The sequence below is a fragment of the Octopus bimaculoides genome, chromosome 13, assembly GCF_001194135.2.
Source record: "Octopus bimaculoides isolate UCB-OBI-ISO-001 chromosome 13, ASM119413v2, whole genome shotgun sequence".
Classification (NCBI taxonomy): Eukaryota; Metazoa; Mollusca; class Cephalopoda; order Octopoda; family Octopodidae; genus Octopus; species Octopus bimaculoides.
Window position 1 is genome coordinate 45,954,505 of NC_068993.1, and position 8,807 is coordinate 45,963,311.

Sequence of the window (8,807 nt, forward strand, 5' to 3'; positions counted from 1 at the left end):
CAAGATCACCAGCATTCTATCTCCCACACACAGCCCCTCGTTCTTCGATCACCGTTTGTTATCTCCCCCTTTTCTTAGCTCTCCTGAAAAAAGAATCTCTGACTTCCGGTCAGCCATTGTTATGATCAGCCATTATTATTATTGACCGTTGACTGGACACTATTCAATTTTTTTTCTCCGTGTTTTTCTCCTTGTCTCCGTATTCTTTCTGTTGAAGAGCGTAGCTCGAAACGTCAAAGACTTTCCGTATTCCCGAGCGTCATACTAATACATCCTTTTGTTATTTACACCACCTGTCCTCGTCTGTTGTTGTTTTTTTCGTATATTCTCCCATATATATATATATATACTTATATATACATTCATACACACACACACAGATATACATATATGCGCGCTCGCGCGTGTGTTTGTGTATGTGTGTATGTATTTGTTTGCATGTATTCGATATTTTTTCCATTCAGACGTTAGTAATTTATGACTCCTGTATTTCATTATATTCGTTAATCAAAAGCAGATTTATTCTGTGCTCATTCGCTCGATACCTGAGAAGTTACTCTTTCAGTTTCTGTTTTCTTATAAACCTTCGTTTGACTAGAGGTCAATTCTTTTGTTTTAGCGTCGGAAGAATAGCTTCAACGAATAAATAGACTTCGCCATAATCCCGGAAGTAGTGCTGAGTGAATTCTTATGTAAATGATAGAGAGGTGTACGGAGATGCAGTGAAACGTTGTCAGTGATCCGGTCGCAGTTTCGAGCAACGAAATGTTAGACACCATATTACAAACAATGAATGTTTAAATGAAATTAACTGTCTTTGTGTATTTCGGAATGGCTAACATGTGTCGTTCCACGTTGCAATCGTTTATGTAAATATACGCTTCAGTAAAGCAGTGGGTGTAAGACATTAGCATATTTTCGAGACTACAATACTGAGAGAATTTACTTACGTAGACTATTGTCATGATAAACAATTGTCAAACGAGTGTTTCCAGATTTAATGCATGAGCATTACAAAACTAATTACGAATAATTAGATCTGTGCAGAAAAAATTAAAAAAACAACGAAACAAAAAATGTCAGAAGCAATTTTTTTCTTTGTTTTGGGGGTTTTTTCTTACCTTTTCTAGCAAATATATAAATTACAGTTTGGTTAACAGTATGCCAATGTGTGTGTGTCATTTTCATTTATCTTTCACTTGTTTGAGCAGTTAGACTGCGCATATACTGAGGCACCACCTTGAACTGTTTGGTCGAACAATAAAACTCCAGTTTTTATTCATTTAAAATTTGGTACTTATTAAACCAATCTTTTATCGAACAGCTAAGTTAAGGGGACGTAAACAAGTCAAACTTGGTTGCGAAACGTCGGTGATGGGACAAACACAACTATGTACACAGACACATGCAAACACACACACACACACACACACACACGCGCGCGCACACACACACACACGCGCACACACACACACACACACACACACACACACACTCACTCACTCTCTCTCTCTCTCTCTCTCTCTCTCTCTCTCTCTCTCACACATATATAAACTACGGGCTTCTAGAGACTTTCCTTCTACCAAATTCATTCATAAGGCATTAGTCGGCTCTGGATCCTATAGAAGAGTTTGCCCAAGGTTTCTTCTTATTTGTCCACTAGCAAATACATCCATCCTTTAGACGGTGTAATTTATAGATTAGTGCACTCCTGTGGACGGTTTAAGTTGAACTAGCCCGCAGCTAGAAGTCGTTTCAAGTTGATAAGTATAAAATGTATAATTACCATTTTTGTTAGCAGTTTATGATATGATATTAAGCAACTTAGGTAATGAATAAAATTTTTTGAATACAAATTTGACCGTTAGTAATAAGTGAAAGTCCATGAAATGAGATCGCAATTCAGTAGGTGTTTGGGAGCCTATATCTTACTGAAGCGTTTTGTATCATGTACTAATTTTTCTCGTAATGCCTGACACAACCGCATTGAAGCTTTTTTCAATGAAAGGAAAAGCAAACATTTATAACAAACACAGAAATTAAATAATGGTATTTACAAAAATAAATGTCAGAGCATGCTTATGAGCGAACAGCATGCATGAAGTAAGGAACGTCATTGGAGGTAATGTACTGTTAACAGCAATCAGGGAAATGAAGCAAAATATCAATGAAATGCTTGCAGGAAGTCTGATTGCTAACGGCTACACTTTGATGTGAAGAATGTAGTAGAGAAATAACTACTGTAGGGCTGATTGATAGACAACGTTCTTTGTTTTTCCTTCAGGAGTATAGATGAATAACTTGTCTGGATGGTCATCTCTGGAACAACCGACGTAGAACTGTCCATGTGAAAAGCACGACGTTCGAGAGTCCAATCCGACAATTTTCAGCGACTGATCTTGTGCTTTGTTAATTGTCATGGCGAAGTTGAGTTTGAGGGGGAACTGAAGTCTCTGCATTGAGCACGAGCAGTCTGTTGGTATTAGCGGAATTTTCAGAATGAAAACGGTATCGATTTAGCTGTGTCCCATGGTAATTTGGGATTCATTTACGCAGGCCGTCATTTGTTTGACCACAAGGTGCGTTCCATTGCATAGTGTGGGTGTGTTTAGATTATGTAGGAAGATGACAGAGGAACCGACTTTTAAGTGAAGTTCATGAGGAGGGAGATCATAGGAGTTAAGAAATTCTGTTGGAAAATGTGTAACATGATCGAGGTCAGTAACAGTGTCAACTGATCTGTAACAACGTTTTTGAGAAGGTAGTAGCTGACTGAGTAAGTCGTGGTTAAGAGTGTTGACAGCTGCATTTGTAGATGCAAGAACAGCCATGTCGCGAAGCCAATCTGGTTTTATGTATTCCGTTGTAAGATTTCGGTTAACGGTAGACCATAAGTCATCAAAGTTGGTGACAACATGACTAATGGTGGTAGTGTCAATGTATCCGGTGTATTCGGACGTAATTTGCCTATTTTCGATTATAAGGAGCATTTCCGAAAACTGGTTTGTAGAATGACCAGTCTGTATGAGTGACCTTATGTTGATGGTGAGTTGTTTCCATTGGACATTTGACCAAAGGAAGGGTTTTTTTTAAGGCAAGCATTAAGTTCATCAGCGAGTGTTCCTTTGGGTATAATTGGCAGAGTTTGTCGAAAATCTCGTGCAAGAAATAGAGTCGCACCTTCAAGTATGTTGTTGTTCGATCTAAGGTCTCATTGTCGTATGAAGTGCTTGTAGGTAACCATTATGGGACATAGTTGCTTCATCCCAAACCATGAGCTTGCACTTTTTCAAAATTGTTGCTTCGTCCGAAGAATGCATTATGTGGCACTTTGTGTTTTCTCGGTGTGCTACATTGAAAGGTAATTTGAAGGTAGAGAGTGCTGTTCATCCGCTGTCGAGAAGAGTTGAGGCTATTCCTGAGGAGGCAACAGCAATAGCAAGGTCAACATTATGCCGCAACCTCGCAAGATGAAGATTCAGGAGGAATGGGTTTCCAGTTCCACTAGGGGCGTCTAAGAAGATTATTCCGCCAATGTGTGGGGTAGAAGTTTGCGAGTACAAAATTGTATACGTGAGCTTGATAAGAATTCAGAAGCAAACACACACACACACAACAACAAATTGAGGCATCTAAGATTCCACCAATATAGGTAAACACATTCATACAGAAACACACACACATACACACAAACACACACACAAACGCATCCGGGCTTCTGCCTATCTCTCATACATAAACAACTCTCATTCATCCTCGCATACAAACACTCATGCACACGCATATTCACACATCTACGGATCCTCAGATATATGTACACACATCAGCTACACACGCATACACATATACGCACATGTACACAAACATACTCACACACACACATACACACGTACACGTACTTCTCTCCCAACAGATACGTCTATCTTCTCACAATGACATGTTATTTACCGTAATTAACAGTAAATTACTTTAAATTACTGAAACTCTCTTCATAAATAAATATTGGATTCTAATTTCTCCATCTTCACCTTCATTAAACTAACAGCTTTCCAATGATTAAGATATTTTAAACAGAAGTTTTTCTATCGTTATTAACAATCCTCTACTTGCCCTCAGCTCTAATTATTGCGATGAGCCAATAACGTGTAGAAACCACTGAAAGAGTTTATTATTCAAACAGATGACTAGTGGTGTTTACTATTAGTTGCGGCTTTCCTCTTCCTCTTTTTACCATTGCTCCTCACCCTTCTACTTCGAATGCTCAACGTAACTTCCTTGAAGCCGCTACGACTTTCTATCTTAATTTAGGTTCCATTAGATATATATATTGTTTATCATCCACGAAGCAACAATAACACGTGTATTATTATTATTATTATTATTTATTATTATTATTATTATTATTATTATTATTATGAGAGAGAGAGAGAGAGAGAGAGAGAGAGAGAGAGAGAGAGAGAGAGAGAGAGAGCATTGTATGCTATCAACGTGACACTGGTGTGAAATATACGAAGCCCAATATACCCATCATGACTACCCGTCTGATAAGGGTACACCAGGCACATGCATCACAACCATATGTGCGCAATATGGTGATCTTATATCAAGATAAACAGCGCATGACCTCGCAGGTAGGGCCCACTTAGAATTGTTTTCAGATCGGGTAACCCATCCCGCTCAAAAGGTCCCTGATTAAGGTTTATTTAAGGATGTTGAGCAAAACGCCCATGTTTCCAAAGGTGAACTATTCAAACCCCAAAGAATTCCTCTCAATATATATATATTGTTTTTCTTAAATATTTCAGTTGAATTATTCCCAATTATGGATTGAATGTTGATGACCAATAGAAATAACTGAGAGTTCGCTTCTTGTACAATCTGTCTTTTGCTCTTTGTTTAACCACAACGTTTAAAGCAAGCTTCTTGACTACACAACCATACCGCCACCTATGCTATGCTTGCATCTATGAGTCATACCTGCACCTATAATGGCAATTTTTCTAATTGTTTGGTCTGGAGAGAGCATCTCTTCCTCTAGTGAATACTTCAACACACGTGAGACCGACGTTTTTAATAATCTTGCATAAGTTACGTCTTTTACATGTGTTTAATCTATAGCATTCATATCTAATATGACTGCAGAGTTCAGAAGAGTTCTAAAGTTGATTATATATAATTCAAGAATTAACGGTATTTATTTCGCTAATCAACGACAGATTAATAAAAGTTTTACCATCGAAATTAGGAAATTCAATAGGTGGCTCTATACCAAATATAAGGCTAGCTAGCAGAATGGTTAAAACATCGTACAAAATGTTTTGTAGTATTTCTTTGGCTTCTTTACGTTCTGAGTTGTATTCCTGCCGAGACCACGTTTCAGTTTCATCTCTTCGGGGTCGCTAATATAAAGAACGAATCAAATATTGGGGGGCAATGTAAGCGATCTGCTCCCTTTCCTCAAAATTGCTTACCTTGAATGCTGCATCGGACTGGCGTCCCGTTCACGGAGAAGGTTATTTTCCTCGTCACTTAAACGTCATAGAAACCAGTTAAGCGATCTTATATTTACGGCTCAAGAAAAAAACAAAGAAAAATCCCTTAAACGGTATTCATTTTATCAATCTCTCATTGATTGGTTAAAAGCTGACTTTTCAAATAAAGACATGAAAGAGGAGTTCTAAAGATTATATATCACCATTTTTTTTTACCATAAATCATTTCGATTTCGACCCACACACTTTTACATATTCTGCAAATCTGGCGCCCTAAGAAGCCTCGATAATATTAACTATTATATTTCATTCTTCTTTGCTCTTGTAATTAAGAAATATAATGTTAGTTAAGGAAAAGATGTGTGATAAAAAAAAGTTTTTGCTGAACAATCTTTCACACTATATAGACACTTGTCTTCACTTTGTTAATTATGTTGGGTAATTTTGAGTAGGGGAAAATTGCCAGGGGAACTTGTGTATGTTTTGTATTAGTCTAGTCACCTTTAGCCTTTAATGTTTATGTTGGAATCATATATTTGGACAATGTACAACATATTAGCTTTCATCTGAAATTTGATTGATTACAACATAAAATATAGGAAAAGGAGAAAAGTGCTGAAAAAAAAAAATAATAAACAAAAAGATAATGCAAAAGAAACACCTGTCATTGTGTTGACCTTAACGGGTGAAGAGCAACGAGGGGATTTTACACTCACACACACACACACATGCACAAGCAATCAAAGACACACGCACGTGCACATAAACATACACACGCAAACATATACACACACACAAACGTGCATACGCGTACACAGCGCACGCATGTACACACACACACACAATATACACACGCATATATGTATATTTCATAACAGCTTTACACAACTCCATGCGATTTGAAGTTTCCCGAGAGCGTAGTAGAGGTCCAACTCATACTATAGATATATCTATTATTATTATTATTATTATTATTATTATTATTATTATTATTATTATTATTATTATTATTATTACTATTATTATTATTATTATTATCATTATCATATTACTATATACATGTGTGTGTGGACGCCTGAGTGTGAGTGGTGTGTGTAAGAGAGAGATTGCGTGTGTATCTGTGTGTGCATGAATATTTATATATATCAATAATAATAATAATAAGGATTATTACGAAATAGCATTAGCATTACCTTTAATTCGTTTTCATATTTAAATACAGCTTCAAATAGACCTACACATGTTTCTACTGAATCGATTACTAACAGTTGCAATTGTTAACCATGCTGTAATACCGATGCATTTTCTTCAGAGTCTTCACTTTAATATCCTTTGATTTAACTCTTTGAAGTTTTATGTTGATTTTTTTTTTCTTTACGTTCTTTGATGTGGAGCTGTTTGTTAATTTAAACGCGAACTATCTTCAATTCAAGTATTGATTCGATAATCAATCAGTTTATTCCTTATAGTCTGTTATTCCAAAATATTACGTTGTTTAAATGTTTTTAATTCATTTATATTGAGCAACAGTAAATTTTCTGATATGCAAGCATCTTAAAGCTTGTTCTTATCAAGAATTTATTATATTACCGACGGATGTAAACATTTCGTAAAATTCCTCTATACATAGGTTACATTTATTATTTCCTGGTCTGTAAGGTTTTGCGGTACTAATTAATTCCCAGTTGATAGTATAGACTTTATTTCTGTTTTTAATGGACGAGGTAAATCTACTTAGACTTGTTTGGATTTTTTAGTGCAGCCGCACCGATGTAAAAGTACGCAATTTCTTTCGATGTAACTTTATATCTATATATTACAATATTTAGTTTTACATTTATATTTATATAATAAATGTAAAACTTTTATATGCATGTATACACACACATATGCAGCATATATGATAGAAAATAGTTTAATATATATATAATATATAAATTATATAATACATACTCACAAGCACAAACACACAGACGTATAAATTTATATATGTATATGTATACATACATTAATATGGCTGCTTAGCCTGTTAAAAATAGGACATAGATAACACTCAGATAAAACCCTCGGCACTTTAAATTAGGAAACGTACTATAAGTGCACATAGATACGTTTTTTTGAAAAAAAAATGAAATGACGTGAGTCGAACGCTATCGATTATTGTCTCGAGAGACAATGGGGTTGCGCATAAAATAATCTAGTCCGGTTTTACATTTCATGTCCTAAAATATTTCCTGCTGCGGCTGTTTAGTCCTATCCCTGACAAACGCTCCCTCTGGCAGGGGCCGCAAATGTAGCGAAGACTTTGCCTGGCTGGTTGTAGTGTGATAGTTTCTTGTTCACATCTTTTCTTGTCTTTGCATCTCTCCTCTCTCCCTCTGTCACTCATTTGTGTTCCCTCTTCTATAGGAATCCTGGGTCAACGTAATGGGCTAACTACCCCCTCCAAATTACTAACCTAGTACAGAAAGTAGAAACGACAACTATTATTATTTTTACACAAAGAAGGGAAATATGGATGCTATTCCTGCCAGGACTGATGACGAAGTGGAACTGTCATCGCTCGGTTCATCAGTGCACCTGCATGTGTATAGAATTGTTGCCGGCGTCATTGCTGATGTTCATGTTTTTATGAAAGATGTAGAAATGGCATCTAGAAATTAACAACTTGCTGTTGTTATATCCTAATCGATCCGTGATCGAGCCGACCTATGGTTAAAACATTTCCACCGTTGCCATGTTGTCTTGTTAAAGTTTACGACATCAATTTGTTCATTCTTCTTCCTTTCACAACGTTCGCAATTGATTTCAGAGAATTATGTCATGTGGTTTTAACAGATCGAACCAGCGACTTAGAGACTTCAGAATATTCTGTTATCACTTTGTTGCTACTGCCGTGGTTTATCTTACTATTATTGCTATTGTTGTTATTGTTACCCTTATTTTGTAGCTGTTGTTCTTGTTGTATAATTACCGATCGTCTTATTTCAAAAACATCTATAATTAAAAATCTGACATCTTCTTATTCTAAAAAGATAGTTTGCAATTTCAAGGAAATTTGGGTGCTGTATTTAGCTGGCTGAAGAATACATATTATAGTTTTATGTTCTATTATTGTAATCTATTCCACGACCGTATCTGTCATTGTAAGGTCATATAACCTGTAGTAAGTATAGTTCCTGTGATATATACTACAAAACGAAATGTAACAGAGACACGGAAGCAAGAGGATGAGACAGAGAGAAAGAGAGGGAGAGAGAGAGAGAGAGAGAGAGATAGAGAGAGAGAGAGAGAGAGAGAGAGAGAGAGAGAGAG

General features: G+C 36.2%; 1 protein-coding gene across 1 annotated transcript in view; it reads left to right on the forward strand.

The window, feature by feature from the left end:
• LOC106869702 (uncharacterized) overlaps nt 1-8,807 on the forward strand; it is an 875,881-nt gene that overhangs the window by 378,371 nt on the left and 488,703 nt on the right. The window lies entirely within an intron of this gene.